This window comes from Oryctolagus cuniculus, chromosome X (assembly GCF_964237555.1).
Source record: "Oryctolagus cuniculus chromosome X, mOryCun1.1, whole genome shotgun sequence".
Taxonomy (NCBI): Eukaryota; Metazoa; Chordata; class Mammalia; order Lagomorpha; family Leporidae; genus Oryctolagus; species Oryctolagus cuniculus.
The window spans coordinates 115,627,613-115,651,630 of NC_091453.1; positions in this window are offsets into that span (position 1 = coordinate 115,627,613).

Here is a 24,018-nt window from a genome sequence, read left to right on the forward strand (position 1 = left end):
CCAAGCACTTGAGCTATCACCCACTGTTTCCCAGGTGCCTTAGCAGGGAGCTGGATCAGAAGCAGAGCTGTGGGGACTCAAACCAGTACTCTAATATGGAATGCCAGCATTGCAAGAAGCAGGCTAACCTACTGCACCACAATTACAACGCTGGCCCTTATATTGGGTTTTCATCCCATTTCCTGGGTGCAACTGCTAAAATCCTTGGAGTGTTCATAGATAAGTCTTTTTGTTTGCTAATCAGTTCATTGATAGATGGCCTCTGGCAAGATAAAGGCATGATTAGGGGGTTGAGACTCCCTATCCCCAACACCAGGGGAGGGCAGAGAGCCTAATGGTTGAGTTGATCAATGGCCAACCTATGAAGTGTCATGTCCATAAGTGTGTAAAAGACAAGAATGGGAGAGCTTTCAGAGAGCTGAAGCTAGGTCCTCGGAGGCTGGCACACCTAGAGCGGACATGGAAGCTCTGCGACCCTTCATGCATACATTGCCCTATGCAATTCTTCACCCAAATCCTTTGTAATATCCTTTCTGAGAAACCCATGAATAACTTTTCCTTAAGTTCTGGGAGCTGCTCTAGCAAATGATTTGAACCCAGGGAGGGGGCATCAGGGGAACCGCAATTTATAGCCAGTCAGTCAGAAGTTCTGGATCCCAGACTCAAAATTGGTTATGAAATGGGGGAGGAGGGGACAGTGTCGGGGATGGAACCCTCAGCCTGTGGGAATTGAATTGAATGGGAGGACACCCAGCTGACATCTGCTGCTGCAGTGTTGCTTGCTTGGTGGATGAGGGAAAATTTCTGGACACCTTGTGTCTGAAATGTGTTGTGAGAGTACTGTGGGATTTGACTTTTTTCTGCTCAGGCAGCATTTCCTACACATTTGGCCACAGAGGTAGTGCTTCACAGAGCCTCTCTTGGCATTGGGACTCTGAGGAATGCTTCAGGAAATGCTAGTTTACATGAATTTGGTTACAGTGACTTCTTACCTGTTCATCCTAGCTTTAGTCTTGTACATATTCCTTCCATTCTCCAGTCAACTAATACAGTGAGTTTCCCAAATTGCAAAACTGCTTCAAAAACTTTATTTAGCCTTCTGCCAGCTACAGGACTTAAACTCAATCTCTTCTACACACTTCCACACTCACCTGAACAAGCTACTGGCTGCTCATCTTCCCAGCTGCAGCTGTGCAAGGGAGCTTCAAAAGTTCATGGGAAATAGGTAAGTTTGTTTAAGGTAAGTCCATTTTGATGCAAAACATTTTGAAATCTGTGTATAGATTTTTCATAAGACACACTTCCATAACCCTGTTGAAGTCCCCTTATATGTATCTTCTTGTGGTCCTATCTGAACTCTGCTCTCTAGGCACTCTAGGTGCTCAACATCCCTCCAAATCTGGCTCCGACTTTTCAGAATCCTCACTCTGCCTTTGATACCTCCCCTTTGACCTATCAGAACCCGTGCCATCCTTGTGGTCCAGACAAATACCACCTCTTCTCTTATGTCTTCCTTCCTTCTGCCATTCCCCAAGCCTGAGTTCAGAATAAATTTCTCTGCCCCTGGACTCCCATAATCATAGTAGCTAGCTGCACTGCCTACAGTACTCATCTGTTTACTTGCTATTGCAGTTAGGTGTATGTATGTGCTTTGCCCCCAGTTTCAAGTTCCTTAAAGGTAAGAAATGGGGGCTTTATTTGCCATTAATAGCCCAGCTCCCTATTTTGTTCCTGACCCCAAATAGGGACTCATTAAATGCACCACAAATGATTGAACCAAAGTTTTCAGCATTTTACACTTTGTAAGTCTCTCATTTGCGTCTCAATGATGTGATGAAGAAGGAGTTACAATTATTCATAGGTTACAGTTAAGAAAATCGAGGCACAGCCTGGTTCAGTGGCTTGCCCAAGTGTCACATAGCTAATCAAGTCTAAAGTGAGGGCTCCCAATCTCAGTCAGGAACTGTGAGTTACAACCTCATCTCATGGGCTTCATAAGTGAGCGAGTAGACATCAAACACTGAGCATCCACCATGTGTTAAGTGAGAAATGGGACAGAGGGGACCCAAAAGTAAATAAGAAGGAACAATTATTTCTGTTGGAACAAGTAGAAATGGCATTTTTAATGAACAAAAACATCCCGGCCTGTGAAGGCAATGGGAAGATAAAATGATAGGAAATGGGTCAGAGGCAGCAACGAGTTTGTGGTGACCAGAGGAAGATAGCTACTGGTTGTCAAAGAAGCTGGAAAGAGCTGTGTCAAGCTGGAAATCTGTTCTGAGACAGTGATGAAGCCAACACTCTTTGATTGCCTAAAATTGGCTGTGCAGAAATGGATGGCAATGGAGCCGTCTGCTGCTGGGGAGAGAATATACTTTAAATTTAATGAGGACAACTCTAGAAGCCCTGCTGATTCCTGATTGATAAGTACTAAGGCGCCTCACTTAACTTGCAGGCACAGCTGTCTGCACTGAGCTCTGGTAGGTATTGGGCAGCAGCTCTGTCCACAGGGAAACAGTCCCTGCCTTTTTTGCCTGTTTGTTCTTTCACCTCCTGCACAGCCAGTAAGAGAAGGAGCAAGCCCACAGCCCTGCAACCCCCCAAAATGTTATTTTGTCCAAGGCGAATATTGCCTATTGAATTCTCACCAGCTGATTAGAAAGGATTATTCTGAAGGTCTGTGAAGTATCTAGTAACCAATCTTCCTGAGTTATTTTTGAATAGCTATTGAATGGATAATTTCCATACCCATTATCAAAATGATATGCTGGAGGTGAAATTTAGCTGTATTGTATTTGATCAGTAATTGCAGAAATGTTTCCCTTGGATTTAATGCCTATTGGCAGCAGGTCTCCTTACAGGCGCAAAAGGCATTGGGATACTTTTTGGTTGACACAAATGCTTTATTATTGCAATATTTTTGTTGCAGTGGAGGCGAAACCAAGATTTATTTGGGCATCTGAAGATGAACCAAAAGTTTTTTTTTTTTCACCTCCTGAGAGCAGCATTTGGCAACATAGCATTTTCCACCAGCAACAGCAAGTAAATAATCTATCTCCCCATCACGCAAGCCTCAGCTCTCCAAAACAAGAGCAGACTCTGAGGCTCCCTGTGGCCAGCAAACTCGGTGACAGCAGACACTCAAACATGTCCCTCTTACCAGAAATCAATGGACAAGGTAATGAAGTTGAGATATTTGAGTATCGAAAGGTATCTGGAACCATGAGGTTCACTTCATGTGTCTGCCTAGCAAGATTCTAAATCAGCTGCTCCAAGAGAAATATAATGCAAGCCGCATGTGCAATTTCCATTTCCTCTGTAGCTTCATTTTTAAAAGGTGAACTTAATTAAATTAATTAAAGCTGAAATTAATTTTTGAAAGATTTATTTATCTATTTAAAAGGCAGAATGACATAGAGAAAGGAAGGGAAAGAGAGAGACAAAAAGAGAGAAAGAGGGAGAGATCTTCCATCAGCTGATTCACTCCCAAATGGCTTCAAGAGCCAGGGATGAGCCAGGCTGAAGCCAGGAACCAGGAGCTCCATCCTGGTCTCCCACACAGGTAGCAAAGGCCCAAGCACTTGGGCCACTTCCGCTGTTTGCCCAGGCACATTAGCAGGGAGCTGGATTGGAAGTGGAGCAGCCATGACTTGAACTGGTACTTCGATATGGGATGCTAGTATCACAAACAGAGGCACAACATAGGCCCCTGAAATTAATTTTAATACTACATTTTAATCTAATGTATCCAAAATTTCATCATTTCAACATAAAATGTATTGTTAACAAGGTAATTTGCATCTTTTCCCATACTAACTCTTTAAAATCAAGTGTGTATTTTACCCTTACATTACAACTAAATTGAAACTAGTCCTGTGCAAGTGCTCAGTTGCCTAGTTGATTTGTCTACTTGGCACTGAGAACTTTTGGATAATTTCCTGTCCATTGAATTGATGGATAGAACTAGTATTTTTGCTTGGGTGAGGCTTCTGGCCACTATGTTGCAACGTCAGGTTTAGCTTGAGCAATATACCAGGGATTGCAGCTTCCAGCTGGACCCTGATTTGAACGGGTGTTTATGGTTTGCTCTACCTCAAGACCAAGGAAAAGTTTAGAGGGCTCTCACATTTTATATGGAGGCCTATCCCCATTTAATCCTGTGTTCCTTTTTAGAATCTGTTTTCATTCATTTATTTATATATTGGAAAGAGTTACAGAGAGGGAGGGACAGATAAAGAGAGAGATTTTCCATCCATTGATTCACTCCCCAAGTGGGTGCAACAGCCAGAGCTGAGTCAAACAGAAGCCAGGATCTCCAGGAGCTCCCTTCAGGTCTCCCACATGGGTGGCAGGACCCCAAGCACCTGAGCCATTCTCTGCTGCCTTTTGCCAGCCATTAGCAGGGAGCTGACAATCTTGTATTTCTTTTCAGACTTTACCAAGGTTGTCAAATCCAAAAATCAAAATCGTCTGGTCATAGTCAGGACAAGGAACAACACACCATAATGATTTATGCCAAGAAAAAAAAAAGCTTCCCAAATCACTTACAGAAAAAATAAAGGGAGGCAAGTAGAGACCCAGCCAGCCTCAAGATAATCCAAGTACACTGAAATCCACCAAGATATCTTACCATTAATCATCTTTCAGCATTGGATATGCCACCTTAGCTAGACTGTGTTTTCCAACAGTAATTTTTTGAACCGAATTCCAGTATCACCAAAACAAAAATAATGCTGCATTATGTTGATTATATTCCTGTTCTACTATAACAGAAATCTGAATTGATCAGTATGGGAAATTGGCAGAAAAACTGATTTATCTTGATTGAAAGTCTTATTTTTTCTGCCATTGACCAAGTCATTATTTTATTTAAGCACACACACACAGAGAGAAAAACACACACATACATACACAATGCTCACAGAGGCAGACACAGGGAAAGGAGACCTGGGGTGTCCTGTGTGGGTCAAGCTGGCCACGTGGTGCTGCCATGGCATGCGTCACTTTAGGGCAGGAGGTATCTTTGAGCCCAGAGGACCAAGCTAGATGAATCAGGCTTTGTTTTCACAGGAGGAACTAAGACAGCTTCATTCCCTAAGGCACACAAAGGAAACCACAATTATGTGGGAGGATCCAGAACCCCATGTTGTGTTCAGTGGCATCATGGGCACCGAACTGAGGTGGTTTTAAAAGCAGGAAAGGAGACAACGGCTGTCCCTTGAGGCTGCTTGTCTTTCCCAGAAAGGCAGGAATGTTCTCCAGAGGCTCCGTCTGGCTAGCTCAGGAACTTAGGGAAGTGGCATCCTGGAAAAGCAGGAGGAAGGTACAGGTCCCCTCCTGGTGCTCACCAGCCTGAGCAGGACTGGCACAAAAACAGTCCAGAAGCCTTGCCTGGGGTCACCAGTCTTCCTGAATGCTAGCCCCATGACCTGCAGAACCTCCTAAAGGGTGCAGGGGCTATGGCCTCATCAGACAGCTTGCACGTGTGGACTGTGTCACATACAAGATCTTGTAGGACAGTCTGATGCTGGGCCATGCAGGGGAAAGTGGCCATGAACCCCAAGATCAACAGGGGCCAGCTGATACAGGTGAGTACACAGTAGAAGCAGAAGAGGCAGTCCAGGTAAAAGGCGAAGATCATTATCAAGTCACAGATGGTGATCACTTCAAAGTAGCTGCGGGCACCCTAGTCAGTCCACACAGAGCTCCACATGCAGAGGAAGGCAATCCGCAGAGTGACCACTTGCACCACTTTGAGCAGGGCTGTTGGTTGCTGGGGTAGCCCGGGTCCAGCAGCCCCTCCAAGGTGCCTGTGCCCAGCTGGCCCACATCAGCCCTGGGTCTGAGCATGCTGCAGCTCTGAAGGTCTTCCTAGTTACAGAATGATTGCTATTTTAATTCTCTTTGTTGTGATGGGTTTGGACCCATGGCTGCATATCCTAGGCCCACTAAAAGAATGTTGTTAAATGTGGTTATTCACAGCCACAGTGTGAACCACCATATTTTGTAGAGATAAAAAGTTGATTTATCAGGGCCAGCACTGTGGTATCACAGGTAAAGCTGACACCTGCAGTGCCAGCATCCCATGTGGGCACCGGTTCTAGTCCCGGTTGCTCCACTTCCAATCCAGCTCTCTGCTATGGCCTGGAAAAGCCGTTTTCTGATGGCCTAAGTGCTTGGACCCCTGCACCCATGTGGGAAACCTGGAAGAAGCTTCTGGCTCCTGGCTTCAGATTGGTGCAGCTAGGGTCTTTGCAGCCATCTGGGGAATGACCAGCAGATGGAAGACCTCTCTCTCTCTCTCTCTCTCTCTCTCTCTCTGGTCTTTGCAGCCATCTGGGGAATGACCAGCAGATGGAAGACCTCTCTCTCTCTCTCTCTCTCTCTCTCTCTGCTTCTGTGTCTCTGTAACTCTGCATTTCAAATAAATAAATCTTTAAAAAGTGGTTGGGACATGGAGGGGTTGGCACTGTGGCATATCAGGTAAAGCCACTGCCTGCAGTGCTGGCATCCCATATGGGCGCCAATTCAAGTCCTAGCTACTCTTCTTCTGATCCAGCTCTCTGCTATGGCCTGGGAAAGCAGTAGAAGATGGCCCAAGTCCTTGGGCCCCTGCACCTGTGTAGGAGACCCAGAAGAAGCTCCTGGTTCCTGGCTTCAGATCAGTGCAGCTCTAGCCGTTGCATCCAATTTAGGAGTGAACCAGCGAATGGAAGACCTCTCTCTCTCTCTCTCTCTCTGCTGGTTCACTCCCCAGATTGCTGCAACAGGAGCTGGTGCTGTGGCGCACAGGTAAGCCACAGTCTACAGTGTTTGCATTCCATATGAGAGCCAGTTCAAGTCCCGGCTGCTTTACTCCCTGCTAATGGCCCAGCCCTGGCTGTTGCACCCATTTGTATAGTGAACCAGTGGATGGAAGACCTCTCTTTCTGTCTCTCTTTTCTCTCTCTTTCTGTAACTCTGAATTTAAAACAAATAAATAAATCTTAAAAATAAAAATGGCCACAACTTCCTGGGCCACCAAAGCCAGGAACCTGGAACTCTACCCTTACCGCCCACATGGGTACAAGGGACCAAGCACTTAGGCCATCTTCTGTTGATTTTTTTCCCAGGCATATTATCAGGGAGCTGGACCTGAAGTGAAGCAGCCAGGACTTGAACTGTTGCCAAAAAGGATGCTGCCATCACAGGGGTAGTTAAACCCACTGTGCCACAACACTGGCCTCATCTACTCCACATTTAAAAGCAACTTGTTTTCTACTAGATCCAGAATGCAGGTCTGATTCTGCCTGAGAAGAAGAAAATTTAATCACAGGTAAGCAGTACAACCAAGATGTTCCACCAAATTCAGCAAAGTAGGCAGTTATCCAGTGCCTGCTGCACACACTGTTTTGGATGCTGCAGAGACTGAGAAGGGGAACCAACTCCTACTACCATGGATTCCCCAGACAGGTCCACCAAAGACTCATAAAAGAGCCTGCATGGGGACCAGAGGGAAAATGACAAGCAAATTGCATCAAAATTCAAGGTAAGGAAGGGTCATATCTCGGTGTGTGTGTGTGGGGGGGGGGGGGTTATTATGAAAGGCTTCCTAGAGAGAGGCCTATAGAATGGGTAGAATTTCTATGTGTGATCCTGAGAAGTAAGGGGTGCCCAGGGGGAAGTAGTATACGCAAATGGAGGCATGAAAACAGGGAAGTGGGGGATATATTCAGGGGACTCTGGTTTGGCTGAAATGTAGGCACACTTACTGCACCAGGCTAAAGGGAAGAGTCCAGGCCAGGCGTATGGTTGGAGATCAGATTGTAGAAGACCTTAAATCATCTGTTTCACCAGGGAGGCTTGTTTTATGAATAGCAATAAGATGGTTTATATGAATCCTCAATTATGCATACACAAATTCTCCACTAATATATCTCCCAGCTTCAACATAATGTTGCATACACAGTCTGAGAGATTCAGTGACATCCAGCTTGTTATTAAGACATACTACAAAGCCCATGATAAGAACAGTGTGGTACTGACCTAGAAAATACTTCAATGGATCAGAATTGAGCACTTAAAAACAGCCTCATTCTCTCTCCTCTCTCTCTCTCTCTCTCTCTCTCTCTCTCTCGCTTTCTCGCTTTCTCGCTTTCTCTCTTTCTCTCTCTCCCCTCTCTCTCTCATACACACACACACACACACACACACGGATTGTTTCAGTTATGTAGATATGCAGCAAACTGTCCTTGCCTCCCTTAGTCTGTGCTCCACAGGGTAGCCAGTGTGGTAAACTTAAAACTATAAAGCCGATTATGTCACTCATGTTCTCAAAATCCTCCAATGGCTTCTCAACACATTCAAAATAAAATACAAAGTTGTGGCTTGGCCTATAAGGCCTGCCATGTTTGGACACTTGTTACCTCTCCAATCTTATCTTGCAACACTTTCTCCTTTGCTCACTCAGCTCCTTGTCCATCTTTTTCATCTGCCTCAGGACATTTGCTTGTTCTTAAGCCTAAAATGCAATTTTTGCATATCACCAGCTCTGTGACTCCATCATGCACCTCACTCAGGCCTTTACTCACATGCCCCTCTTTCAGAGAGGACTTCCTTGAACCAATCTATCTAAAATAGAAGCCTCAACATGGGTTTTTGGCACAATGGTTAAGATACTATTTGGGATGCCTGAATCCCATAACAAGTGCCTGGGTTCAAGTTCTAACTCTGCTTCCAATTCCAGCTTCCTGCTAATGTGCACCCTTGGAGAGGAGCAATAGGTGATAGCTTAAATAGTTGGGCCCCTGACACCCATGTGAGAAGTGTGATTGGGGTTCCTGACTCTTGTCTTCGAAATGGCCCATCCCTGGCTGCCTGGCTGTTGCAGACACTTGGGAAGTTAACCAGAGGATGGGAGATATCTCTCTCTCTCTTTCTCTCTCTCTCTCTCTCTCTCTCCCTTCCTCCCCTTCTCCCTCTCTCTTTCAAATAAACAAAATAAATAATAAAATAAAATAGAACCCTCCTCACTCTCTGTCCCCTCATCTGGCTTTATTTTTGTACTGAGGGCTCACTATCAGTGTACCATGTATACATTTGTTTATTTCTGCATCCTCCAGCAAGAAAATAAATTCTGTGAATGCAATGATTTTTGTCCGTTTTGTTCAGTGCTGTAACACTAATACCCAAGCTAGTGCCTGGTACATAGCAGTACTCAGAAAGCACAGATCCAGGCATCTGGGACAATGAACTAACCAATGCCTTCCCCCAGTCTTGTCCACTCCAATCTATTCCCTCCACCGCATTCCTCAATCACGAATGTCATTCATTTATTCTATAATTTATACTCCCTTGTGGTTCATTATTATTTTGCAATGAGGTTCACATTCTCAGGCCTACATTGAAGACTTTTCATGCTCAGGCCCCAGTCTAATTTTTCATTTCCACCTCTGAATTTTCCTCACCATACAATCTATCTACTCTGGTCCAGTTATTTTAAAATTTTGTTTTTATCAGTGGAACACTCTTTTTCCAAATGAGATCATATATAGAACCCTAAGGTAGACAACAAATCAAGTGGCCAACGTTGTGCCACAGTGGGTTAAGTCACTGTTTGCAATGCCAGCATCCCATGTGAAGTGCCAGTTCAAGTCTCTTCTTCTCTGCTTCTGATCCAGCTCCCTGTTAATGCACCTGGAAAAGCAACAGAAGATGGCACAAGTACCTGGGCCTCTGCCACCTATGTGGGAGCCCAGGATGGAGCTCCTGGCTCCTGGTTTCAACATAGCCAATTCCTGGATGGTGCACCCATTTGGTGAGTGAACCAGTGGTTTGGGGATCCCTCTCTTTCTCTGTCTCTATGTATGTGTGTAGGAGTGAGTGAGTGTGTGTGTGTGTATTTGTGTCCCTCTCTGCCAATCTGCCTTTAAAATAAATAAATAAATTTTTTTCAAAATGAAAATAGATGAAAGCAGAGGCACTTTGGTTAAAAATGGGATCCTTCAACTTGATCTTTCTCCTTCTTTGCAGTATCTTCTGAAGCAGTCCCAACAAACCTAATTTGAAAACCATATTCTAGACAAGGTGAAACTCTGTCTTCTGAACACACCATGACTCCCATTTTGAATATCCTTCAAGACCATTTGTGCATATCCAAATCCTACCTACTCAAGGCCCTGTCAAATATCTCGTCCATCAAGTTTTCCCTGGTCAAATCAGACATGATTCTTTCCTCCTCTGAACTTTGTTCAGAGTTTTTTCATGGCCCTTACTTCCCTATTTGTTCTCTGTATTTGAAAGGACAGTTTATACATTGTTAATCTTACTAGGCTGAAAGATCTTTTTTTAAAAAAAAAGTGGGCAGTATTTTCCAAAGGAATAATTCCACTTCTTTGTAGCCACAATTGTTCTAGTGCATTGTTCTGTACTCAATGGGTGCAGATATGCATTTGTTGGTTGAATGAGTGAATGAGTGGCCCACATTGTATGAAAAAAAACCACAATTTTTAAATTGAGCTGATTGAGCTTGCTGCTTGTTTCTTTCTTTTTTTTCTGGTCATAAAAATAGACAATGCATCCTGTCCCCTGTGGCTCCTGAAGATTCCAGTAAGCCGCCAAAAAACATTACTAAATTGATGATCAGATTAATGAAAAGCTTGTAACAAAATTATCCTTGTGAGAAAATGATGCTTTGGGGGATTTCAATATCAACTGGTAAGGCAACATTAGTTTTAAATGAAAGAACACATCTCATTGTGTAGACTTAGCACAACTGAGAAATATGCCAGAAGAGCTTTGTCCCAAGGCACCCCACAGTAGGTGCAAATAGGAAGAAACTGACTGCAACAAACTAAGGAAAAAATGAAGCTTACTATGTGGCCTTTAAAAAGCTGCTCCCTTCCTAGGGTCTCCATTTCTCAGTTTTTCAGTGTGTAGGTGGAGTTTCATTGCAATGATCTCCAAGTTTCCCTCCAGCCCAAACCGTCTATAGTCCTCTCAGACTCTAAGCAGGGCTCCAATTTCCACTGGACAGAATCCCAGAGAGCTATCCCCGTTATGCACCTGGCATTCAGTCCCATTCTTCCTTGAAAAGTCCCTTGTAGTAATCCTCCTGGGTGCAAGGGGCATAGCTGGTTTTGAATTTGTCCTTATGAAAGATCCACTGGATACATTTCCACAGCAGGATACATTCTGCACTGGAGTTCTGTCCAGAGAGAGGACTCATGCCAGCAAGAATTTATAGTGGATAACACCACTTTTGCCCTCTGAATATCCAAGTAGTTGAAAAGGAGTGAGACCACAATCCAAAGCCTACATTGGGTGCTATGCTCATCACTGGGTCATCCCTGCCCCCCAAAACACAAACATCTACTGAGGTAACAAGGAACCTCACTTCACTCCATGATCCCTGGCCACCTTCATCTGGTGTCTGTGCCATGGCTCTGTAGGGAAGTCCTCAGCCACCCTAAAGAGGAGAAGCTGCTTCCTCCCATTGTATATCCTTTACCCTATGCAGGTATCAGAAGTCCATTCTCTCAGAGCTGTTTCTGAAAGTACCACAGTACTTTCTAAAGTACTAACTTTTTTCTCAGTAGGTTATATTTGTCTCCATCACTGGAACCAGAGAAGAAATAAACTTTCTGTTCAAGCAATGCCCCCCAATATAGCTCTGCATCAATAGGCATGGATTTGAAATTTGGCTTTGCTAGGAATTAGCTCTATGACCCTAGTCAAGTTACTCCAAGTTTCTGGCCTTCAGTTCCCTTATCCATAAAATGTGGATGATAATAGTACATTCCTCAAAGGATTGAAGTAACAAATAAAGAGCTGATGACTGTAGGGAAGAACTCAGAAGAGTACTTCCTGCATAATAAAAATTAAATATTAACTAATATCACTATTATTAATAGTAATGAAGCTTCCTTTGTTCTTTTGACAGGCAGAGTTAGACAGTGAGAGAGAGAGACAGAGAGAGAGGTCTTCCTTCCGTTGGTTCACCCTCCAAATGGCCGCAGCCAGGAGCCAGGTGCTTCCTCCTGGTCTCTCATGCGGATGCAGGGCCCAAGCACTTGGGCCATCCTCCACTGCCTTGCCAGGCCACAGCAGAGAGCTGGACTGGAAGAGGAGCAACCAGGACAGAATCCGGCGCCCTGACCGGGACTAGAACTGGGGGTGCCAGCGCCGCAGGTGGAGGATTAGCCTAGTGAGCCGCAGAGCCGCCGAAGCTTCCTTAGTTAAGCTACACTAATTTTGAATTAGGTACCAATGTGTAATGTTTGGAACGCAGAGATTTCTATTAGAATTCATTATAATAATATTAAAATCACATTTACTATTGTCCGGTCTAACCACTTTAGGTATGTTAATTCCATAACAACCTTATGAACTAGGCATTGTTAGTATTGTTATTACTATTACTATCATCCTATAACAGAAAAAAAGAAGTTAAGAAACTTGTCCATGGTCAGACAGTTGTTAAGTGGCAACTCTGAGGCATAATTCCAGTCTATCCAGCTCTAGATCCTGCAAACTAACTCCCCTGCTAAAGTGCAATAACTCCCTAACTAAATTTCCATAACTCACTGGAGATTATAACATGAAAAGATAGCTTTATTCCCCCAACATTTGGTGTTGTAACTCCTATGGTCACATATTGTCTCCTCTTTAAGAAAAACGATCACTAATTAATTGTGATTAGCACATATTCATATGAAATACTTCAGGGCAGACTGCCATCAATAAAGGTAGAAAGTGGCAAGAAATGCATTTGCATTGATGAGAAGGGAAATGCTGCTTCTACCATCTTTATTCACAGTAACTGGGCTTACTCCAACCTCCCGTCCAACACTGGTAGGCTTCAGCTCAGCACACACAAAATTAATGCTTTTATGACAAATGACTCTGATCTATATGCTTAAGACTTGCTCGTTAACATATTGACAAGATTCTTTGAAGTTGTTTTTACATCTTTCTCACTCACTTTCCCTCTGAAACAACCCTCGTGTTCAATTCATTCAGAGGGTGAGAAATCAAGCTGACTTTCTTTTCATTTGTTGAGCAATTACAACACGTCAGCTGCTACTCTAAAAGCTTCATGTGCATCATCTCATTTAATTTCCCATCTACCCTAATCAGTGAGATCCTGTTATCACCATTTTGCAAAAAAAAAAAAAAAAGAAAGAAAGAAAGAAAGAAAGAAAGAAAAAGAAACACACACACACACACACACACACGAGTTTCAGAAGTTGTTACTTAATGGGAACCACAGAGTTAGAGAGAAGTAAGAGTGCCCATAATCTCAGTTTTGTGCTTTAGAGGGCCTCTCTCTGACAATCATCCAGTTTGCCCCATGTTGCAAAAAAACTTGCAGGGCCAAGAAAAAAAAAAGTCCATCTAGTGACTGGGCTCCCCGCATCGTGCTTCTTGACTAAACACAAAACACTTGCATCCCAGATTCTCCTACCCAAATGACTCCAAACCCACTGCCTGTGTCTGAGTATGATCCTTCATTTTATTTATCTTCTCAGAAGCAAACAGTGATGTTGGATATTAGGGGTGAGACTTCTACTTGCATGTGCAAGAGTGCCCCTGTGGTGAGGGTAAGAGAGGCTATGGGCTGGGGAACTGGGATCAGGACCTGGATATCCCCATATGGTCATGTTCATGCCAACAATTCCAAGAAGTACAAGAATTTTAAGTTCTAACTTGGCCTTTCAAATTGTTATGAATGTATACATGTCAAGGTAGGAAGCTAGAACTTTTTTATTTTCCAATTAGCTAGTTTCTCTGGCCACAGTCTTGCCTTGCCTTACAAATGTTAGGGGTTGCCCGGCGCCGCAGCTCCCTAGGCTAATCCTCCGCCTTGCGGCACCGGCACACCGGGTTCTAGTCCCGGTCGGGGCGCCAGATTCTGTCCCGGTTGCCCCTCTTCCAGGCCAGCTCTCTGCTGTGGCCAGGGAGTACAGTGGAGGATGGCACAAGTGCTTGGGCCCTGCACCCCATGGGAGACCAGGAGAAGCACCTGGCTCCTGCCTTCGGATCAGCGCGGTGCGCCGGCCGTGGCGGCCATTGGAGGGTGAACCAACGGCAAAGGAAGACCTTTCTCCCTGTCTCTCTCTCTCACTGTCCACTCTGCCTGTCAAAAAAAAAAAAAAGAAAGAAACAAATGTTAGGGGTAACCTTGTACCCCCATGTCCACCAGACACAGCTGTGTGCTTCTTTCAGGGATCAGTCCAAATCCCACACCTTCAGAAATTCCTTCTAAAGATACTGACCAAACTGTTTTCCTCTCTGCTTTCTCCTGTGCTAGACTTTCTCTTGGCCTTCCTATCCACACCTATCTTTCCCATGAGACTGTGACCTAAGAATTAAGATCCGTCCATCTCTGTGTCCCTCGGTGCTCAGCGTAGCACCCTGTTCAGAATCCATGTCCGAAGATGTTTGTTGAATGCAAAGATGAGAAGGGAGAAAAGAGAAGCAGTACTCCTTGGGAAGAAAAGAAAGAATGTGGAACAATCAGGAGAGTCCTTGACACAACAGGTGAACTGATTTCTTTCTTTTCTTTTTGTACTGGAAAATTTCCAACTCATAAAAAATTAGAGCAGTGCTATGAGCTCCAGACTCAACAATGATGAATTCATAGCCAATCTTGTTCCATCTATATTGCTACTCACTCTCTCAATGCCAACCTTGGGTTATTTCAAAGTCGACCTCAGATACCATATCATTTCAACTGTAAGTATCTTTTCAGTATGAGAAGCAAGAGACTGTTTGTTCAAGAATGTTGTATCCCCAAGGCCAGCTGAGCAACCACTGCAAACTGACATGACCTGAGCAGAATTAATTCTGGCAGCTCCCAAGGCTCACAGAACAGGGACTCATACAGACTGGTCGCCTGCAGATGAGCAGGGGAGGCAGCCTCTCTCCTTCCCACCGTGATTCTCAGTGGCAAGAAGCTGGGACAGCATGGGGTCCATGCCCGCGGCTTCTCACGGAGCTGGCCAGCCTTCTTTGCTCATTTCAAATGCTGTACTTAGTGATTTTAGACACCTTTGTGCCCATCCACGCTGTCTTGTCTTAATTCTGTCAAAGCCTTCTCTCTCTCCCCTGGAGCTGTCTGGGAATTCTAGTTTATTGTCGCTGGCTGTTTTTTACTTCCTTTGTGCTTAACTTGTTGAAATACGAAAGGGGTTGGACAGTGTCAGACAATATGGCCCCCGTCACGCCACATTTTACATTGAAATCATCTTTAAGAGCTTTGCTCCTTGACACAGATGGTCTCCATATCCTAGGAGATGGTCTTTTGGCACGAAAATGAAAAAGCTCTGCCCCCTGTGAATCAAGAAACTGGGCAAGTTTATTCGGGCTCAAGTCAAACGGATACCTCATTGTCCCAGAGCCTGGCCTCTTAGTTTCCCCTCCTGTAGGGAGCAGTTTTGACTCCTCTCAGTAAACACATATATGATTTTGTACTCCTCTTTCCCACCTAGTGGTGAACTCCTAATGACACTAAGCACCTCCCTTTTTCTAAGAGAGAAACTGGCCTTCACCTTTAATACCGCCACACGCAAGATCATCTGCCTGAACCCACACCCTGCTTTCTTTCTTTTTCTTCTTCAGAAAGCCTGCACACCTTCCCCCTCATCTATAGCTGGTCCATCCTTTTCACAGCTGTTCATTGTTCCATTCTTGCCCATTTTAGCTCTGTCATTGCCACCTCTTTGGAGCCTAGCTTTCTTCTTTTGTTTTCTTGGAGGCATCCCTGAGATCACTTTCTTCCTCCGTGAACTTTGGGCTTCTTCAGGAACGAATACCTCTGTTACAGGAAGAGAAGTAAGAAAACCTATAATCACCCTCCCAGTCTCTTTTCCTGACTCTGGTCCTGTGGCTAAGATAGCGCATCATTGTACTCATTCCATGTCTCCCTATTGAGGTCTCAGTAACTCTGCTTCCATCTTGTATGGATTTCCTCTCCACTGAGCCAGACTTTCATCAGACACTGAAATCTCCCAGATAATGCTCCTTTTGCAGTGCATTGTTATATCACATACCTCTGGTTTGTAGCACAGGGCCAATTGTAATCTGTTCAGTGACTGCAGAATTAGCTATTTTGTGGCTAGTCTCTTCCTCTTCACTACTAAGCTCTAGGAGGACATGGGTGGCATCTGGGCCCTGGTAGATCTTTATTAAGTACATATTGAACAGGAAATACATGAATGAATGAACATTTTAAAATCAATTTATTTTCCAATTTCTTCTTCTAGATCTTCATCTCCCCCCAAGGGTGAGCATTAGGTACAGCAGTTAAGATCCACCTGGCACAGCTATATTCCATATCGGAGTGCCTGGTTCAAATACCAACTACCCGGATTCCATACAGCTCCCTGCTTATGCTAACCCTAAGAGACATGAAATGATGGCTCAAGTATTTGGATCCCTGACACCCATGTGGGAGACCTGGAGTTAGTCCTGGGCTCTTGGCTTCATCTTGGAACAGCCCTGGCTGTTGTGGGCATTTGTAGAGTGAATATGGAAGATCTCTCTTTGTTTCTCTTTTTCTTTGCTTCTCAAATAAAATGAAAATAAACATTTTGAAAATAAAAAAATTGACCTCTTCTCACTCTATTTTGGTTTTATTTTAGTTTTTATTACAAAAAAAGTGTTCCTTAAAAATTTTTTTCTTCTTTGATAATTCCTTATATTTTAAGCCAGACACTTATTATTTTCTCTTGTCTGCATATAGTTTCTTTTCCAAAAACTATTTATTCATTTGAGAGGCAGAGAAACAGAAATCTCCCATCCAGTGGCTCACTCTCGAATGCCTGTAACACCTCCTGGGAAGCCAGGAGCCAGGAACACTATCCAGGTCTCCCACATGGATGCCAGGAGCTCAATAACTTAAGCCATCTTTGCTGCCTCCCAGGGTCTGCATTAGCAGGAATCTGGAAATGGTATCAGCAGTGAGGTATTGAACCCAGGCACTCTAATATGGGACTCTGGGATACTAACCATTATACTTCAAATAGCATCTTAAATTCAGTGTCAGGGCATCATTGGATTCATGTTTTCATGGGAATATTTTCCTTGTATTTTAATAGCCCAATCAATGGGCTGAGCCACACTATAAGGCAAACATTATTTGTGAAAATTGATCAACATTAACTATTTTAATGGCATCTGTGACCCTGTAGAAAGTATAATTTGGTGGCAGAAGATAGTTAAGTGTGGGTAGGTACATAAGTAAGGATATTTATGAGTTACATTTAATAATTATGAAAAATACAAATCTGAGGAGTTGTATGTATTTGACAATAAAAGGTATTAGAATTTGTCTCTTCCTATGTCTTACGGTATTGAGTCTTTGAAGAATAAGAGAGTCCAACACAATCAATTCTGTTCATCCCAGAAGCATCTGCTTCAAAGGTTTCTGACTAATAAAAACTTTAAATATAGGTGGGTAAAATGCAGCTACTACATTTTATGTCCAAATACAGTCAGACATAAATTAAAACTCCAGTTTTGCTCATCATTAGCTGTGTGAGATTGGGAAACTTACTTTATCTCTCTGGACCTCTATAACCCTCTATTTCTGGTTTTTTTTTTTTTTTTTTTTTTTTTTTTTTTTTTGACAGGCAGAGTGGACAGTGAGAGAGACAGAGAGAAAGGTCTTCCTTTTCCGTTGGTTCACCCCATAATGGCCGCTGCGGCAGGCGCACTGCGCTGATCCGAAGCCAGGAGCCAGGTGCTTCTCCTGGTCTCCCATGGGGTGCAGGGCCCAAGCACTTGGGCCATCCTCCACTGCACTCCCGGGCCACAGCAGAGAGCTGGACTGGAAGAGGAGCAACCAGGACAGAATCCAGAGACCCAACCGGGACTAGAGCCTGGTGTGCCGGCGCCGCAGGCAGAGGATTAGCCTAGTGAGCTACGGCAGCAGCACAGCCTATAACCCTCTATTTCTTCATCTGTAAAGCAGGGTAAACAAATTTGTTTATGGTGTAAGTATCAATGCATATAATTGACACAGATTATTATCTGCAATGTAAATAAAGAGCCTCTTAAATTTGCATTCCTTAAAAAATTCATTGACTGATTTTTACAAAAGAGCCATTTAACTTCAAGTAAAAGGAAACTAACAACACAGAGGAAAAATGACCAAAGGTGTATGATGAAGCAATCCAGAGAAGAAACCGGCATGGTGAGTAAACACATGAAACAACGATAATTCTTCGCTATGATCTGAGTGCTTGTGTCCCTCTGAAACTCATATGTTGAAATATAATCTCGAGTGTGTTGGTGTCAAGAGGTGAAGCCTTTAGGAGGTGAGTAGGTTATGAGGACAGAACCTTCATGGGTGGCAGTAGAACTCTCATAAAAAAAGTCAAAAGGAGCTGATCACTCCCCTGTCTTCCTGTGAGAACTCAGCAAGAAGGTGTCATCACTAAATCAAGCCTTCGCCAGACACTGAAATTGTTGGCACCTTGATCTTAGACTTCCCAACCACCAGAATTGCAAGAAAGAAATTTCTGTTGTTATAAATCACCTAGCCCAAAGCACATTCTTATAGCAGCCCAAAGACTCTAAAACACTCTGTCTAGTTACTGTGGAAATAAGAATTCAAACAACAAAAATACATAATTGTACATGATCCAATTGGCAAAAACATTAATGTCCAGACATTTTTTAATATTATTTTTATTATTTATTTGAAAGGCAGAGTTACAGAGAGAGAGAGAGAGAGTCTTCCATCTACTGGTTCACTCCCCAAATGGCCAATCTGAAGCCAGGAACCTGGAGCTTATTCCGGGTCTCCCACATGGGTGCAAGGACCCAAGGACTTGGGCCATCCTCCACTGCGTTTCCAGGCCATAGCAGAGAGCTGGATTGGCAGTATAGCAGCCGGGACTCGAATCGGCGCCCATGTGAGTTGCCGGCACTGTAGGCAATGGCCTCACCGCTATGCCACAGCTCCGGCCCCCAGACATTTTATAATCTATATGCTGCACAGACTTCTCTACTATGGTGTTCTGTTTGTTTGTTTCTGTTTGTACATATTTTTTAAAAATCAATATTTTCTGAAAACATATGCAATGTGTCTTTCTTTTCCAATTTTTACATCTAAGAAAAAGAAAATACTTAAAATGATCATCAGGACATAATACACTAGGCCAGAAATAGCATCATGTGGCTTTGCAATTATTTTTCTTTTTATTACATTTTGTTTACCATATCTAACTAGAAGAATTTTCTCCATTTTTTTCCTTCTAGCAGATATACTCAGCAGTCAATCAAGGCACTAGAAAACACAGTCTACAGTTTTCCTTTACAAGGTTTTTTTTTTTTTTTTACTGTGTGTTTTTAAATAAATTTCTGATGAGGAATTCAATGTTAATAATTTTGGATTTTCTGATCATCAAAAATGAAATGGGGGCCGGCGCTGTGGCGCCGAGGTTTAATGCCCTGGCCTGAAGCGCCAGCAGCCCATATGGGTACCGGTTCGAGACCCTGCTGCTCCACTTCCAATCCAGCTCTCTGCTATTGCCTGGGAAAGCAGCAGAAGATGGTCCAAGTCCTTGGGCCCCTGCACCTGCGTGGGAGACCCGGAAGAGGCTCCTGGCTCCTGGCTTCGGATTGGCGCAGCTCTGGCCATTGCGGCCAATTGGGGAGTGAACCATCGGATAGAAGACCCCTCTCTCTCTCTCTCTCTCCGTCTCCTCTCTCTGTGTAACTCTGACTTTCAAATAAATAAATCTTAAAAAAAAATGAAATGAAGGACCTCATCCACCAGAATAGTTTATCAACAAGGCTGAATCTATTTATCTTCATTTGGATGTCTTCTAAAACATGTAAAAAGTAATAAAGTGTATCTTCCATGCTACATGTATAATAAGAACTTCTAAAATTGTTTATATGCCTTCAATGTATTTTCCCCACAAGATTATCAACTGTGGACTGGACAAGTGAATATTTAATAAAATTTTTGTCAGTTGAAATTTTAGTTATGAACATAATAGGAAGTGTTTCATAAACAAAACATGTAAAGCAGTATTAAAATTTGAGCAAAAATGTTCTGAATCTACTGTAATAAATGGATATATTTTTGTCAAAAAATTAATGTCCAGAAATGTAAAATATGACAAGGAGATGAAGAAATAGATCCTTTATTTTTGTTTTTGTTTTTAAATGAGGATACATTTTTGCATTATATGCTTTTAAGAATTTGGTATATAGATCTATATGGTGTTTTTCAGCATTTTTCTTAAAATATCAAAGTAGAATAATATCTTTTTCCTCATAGTTGTCAAACTTTCACCATATTGCTACTCAGCTTCACCTGTGACACCTTAGCTGGACTTCTTAGAAAAGGCTATGCAGTGAACGAATATTTTCCTTTTCCTATGCCTCTCTCCCAAAGAAATATTAAGCACATAGAGGCTTTATTGTACTGTAGGGACTTCACAAACCTTTCAAAATAATCTCTCCCACCCCCATTTTTCTCATTTTTTAACTTACCTTGGTCTGAGGGAGACCTGGGCCCATATCTGACATAGGGTAAGGCCTATTGGGTTTGGGGAAAGTTTCCTGAAAGCCTTGTTACCATGTCAAAAGAGGCATAATCGAAATGGTCTCTCACAAATCATAATAGTATAACATCAGTCTTGGGAGATAATTGTCTTAGGTTTCTAAAATCTTCCTGTGTATTTTCCCCCTTTAAGATAAATGAACTGGTTACCAATAACAGAGTATCAAGGAAGTAAATTAATTATTTCATGTGAATTCACACTATTAGATTTTATTCCCCATTCCTGTCGTCCAAGAGACCCACTTAGACGGTAAAAACCAAGGTCACACAGCTAGTAGGTGGAAGTATCATAACTCACTTCTAGGACTTCTGAATCCCACTCAAAGCCCATTGCCTACCCTAGTCAGCAAATTACAAAACAGCACACTAGGGAGGAACATGGCAAAAACACTAAGCTAACATCCAAAAAAATATTTTCATTGTTCAACAGATATTGAAGGCCCATTATGTGGCAGGTACTGCGCCAGCCACTTAGGTAACAGTGGTGAGCACAGACATAGTCCTTGCACTTGCTGGTTCTGCAGACTGCTGATTAACCAGTATTTGAGGTTTAAATGCTTTGTTTTGTCAGAGGTGAAAACCGTTTTATGTTCAACCCACAAATAACACAATGGTGTGTTCTGATAGTGGTGGAAACGCCAGTCTAGAATACAAAATCTTTATAAATGTCTTACTTCCCAATTCATTCTGAAGGGTGAAAAGGCGATCAGAGAGAAACAGACTGAGATTGTTGACTATGCTGCTAATGTGAACACTGTTTGAAAGGAACGAAGTACTGTGTCCTTTGATTCTAAATGAAGACATCAAAAAGTAGTATGGAAATAGGTCCTTTCATACATTACAAGTGGAAGTATAAATAGGATTATTTCAGCAAAATGTAGAAAGTTAAAGATGTTCATACTCCATGACCTAACAATCCCACTTCTTGATATCTATAAGAAGACATGAATAAGCATGTCCATTGCAACACTGTAATTAGCAAAGAACTAGAGACAAAATGTCCACCGACAGGAGGCTGTCTAAATAAATTGTACTGTATTTACTCAAAAGAATACTATATAGCAGTGGATATGAATTAACTAAAACAATATGCTATAACATGGAAGAATCTTCAAAATCCAATATAGTTTACTTCAAAATATAGATATTGTACAAATCTAAAACATACTGTAAAATTATAAAGACATGCATGGAATGGTAAACACCAAATTCTATACAGTGGCTACCTCTGTGGAATAGGGCAAAAGGAGATAAATGTGATCCTGGAGGAGTATATGCAGGGCTTCAACTATGTTTCTACTGCTTGAGCTCTTGAACTTGGAGATGGATACATGGTTGTGAATCATTTTATTATCTATGTATTTTAAATATGTAAGTTAAAAATGCCTATCTTGCATCATTGTTTTAAGATTTAAATGAGACAACTGGTTTACAATATTCAACACATTGTTTAGTACCTAGCAAGTACTGTATAAATAACCAATTCTCCCCCAAAAATATATCAATTCTCTACTACCCTAACACATACATACCTGCCTTCTAGCCATCCCACACCAACCTTTAAATTACAGGCTGCAAATCTATGTAAATATTCTATGGTGGCCATACAAGATTCGTGGCACCTGAGCAGCCTGTTTTATGCTCACCTTCATCCCCCCTCCTCTCTACTCTGTCCACTGAGTTGCATAATGAAGTTTGTCTCTTAGAGCAAACTAAAGTAAGTTCCTCATTTTATAGTTTACACTAGCTTTTTCTCCTGCCTTGCTTGGAAATTGTTAGTCACAATCTAATTGAAAAGGGTCCCCAGGGTATACAACCCAGTCCTCCCAGTATCATTTTTTGTCAGGTGTTTCAGTTACCTCTTGCTGTGTAACAAACTAACCCAACACTTAGTGGCTTCCAACTGCTGCTTTATTTACTCTTGATTTTTGACATGGGCTGGGTTCATCTGCGTGGTTCTTCTACAGATCTTGTAGCTAGGACTAGGCTCTGTTTAGATGTGGATACAGCTAGGACACTCTTCATCTCTGTGAGTCTAGTCTCACAGCCTTCTCCCTCCCTGTGTGACTCTTCACGTGTTTCCTGTAGCAGGTTGCCTGGACTTTTCTCACAGTAACTCAAAGCTCCCAAGACTACAGAAAGTGAAACCAATCAGGCATTTTTGAAGGCTGAAGACCCAGAACTGGAACAGTGTTATTTCTTCTATCTTATATTGGCTAAACCCAGCCTCAGTCCCAGGCCCAGCCTAGAGGTAAGAAGATATATGAATGTGAATATTTCCCCATTACTGCACCCACCCACCTACCCACCCAGCCTGTTGTCCCAAGAATACAGAGGTGGGCCTTCTACTCTAGCCCCCTCAGTCTTTGAGGCAGACAACACTAAGGAGAAGCCTTGGAAATCATAATGTCACCTGCCTTTCTACATCCTCTCTCCTCATCATCTCAGACATTTTTATGAACTCTTGATTTAGAAACTCCCTTCCAATTTCACATACATACATTGTATGACTACTGTTTCTAAGCACTACACTATGCTCTGGGAACTTCAGAATGAATAGCCAGGCTTTGGATCCTTGGGGAGATTGTAGTGTAGCCATCACATAAGGAGGGTTAAAACCTACCTTCAGGGTCAGTGCTATGGCATAGAGGGTAGCATTCCATATGGGTCCCAGTTCGAGTCCCAGTGGCTCAACTTCCAATCCATCTCCCTGTTGATAGCCTGGAAAAACAATAGAAGATGACCCAAGTGCTTGAGCCCCTGCACCCACGTGGAAGACCTGGAAGAAGCTCCTGGCTCCTGGTTTCCACTTGGCCCATCCTTAGTTGTTGTGGCCATTTGGGGAATGAACCAGCAGATAAAAGATCTCTCTCTCGCTCTCTCGCTCTTTTGCTCTTTCTCTCTTTCTTTTTCTAATTTTGCCTTTCAAAAATCTAAAAGAAAAAAGAATCTATCTTTCCAACTGCCATGAGGTGGCTCACAAACCCAATCAAAAGCCAATTGACCTAACCGGCTGAACCTTTGGTCAGAAAAGGGCATCTGATTAGTCTAACAAGGCTTAATTTTTGTAAGGACATGGAGCTGTTACCAGTATGTGGTTTCATTGTTTAGTCGACATTTTTTTTTTTTTGACAGTCAGAGTTAGACAGTGAGAGAGAGAGAGACAGAGAGAAAGGTCTTCCTTCCGTTGGTTTACCGCCCAAATGGCTGCTACGATTGGCGTGTTGTGCCCATCCGAAACCAGGAGCCAAGTGCTTCCTCCTGGTCTCCCATGCGGGTGCAGGGCCCAAGGACTTGGGCCATCCTCCGCTGCCTTCCCAGGCCACAGCAGAGAGCTGGACTGGAAGAGGAGCAACCAGGACAGAATCTGGCGCCCCGACCAGGACTAGAACCGGGGGTGCCAGCGCCGCAGGCAGAGGATTAGCCTAGTGAGCCACGGCTCCATCCTTAATCAACAT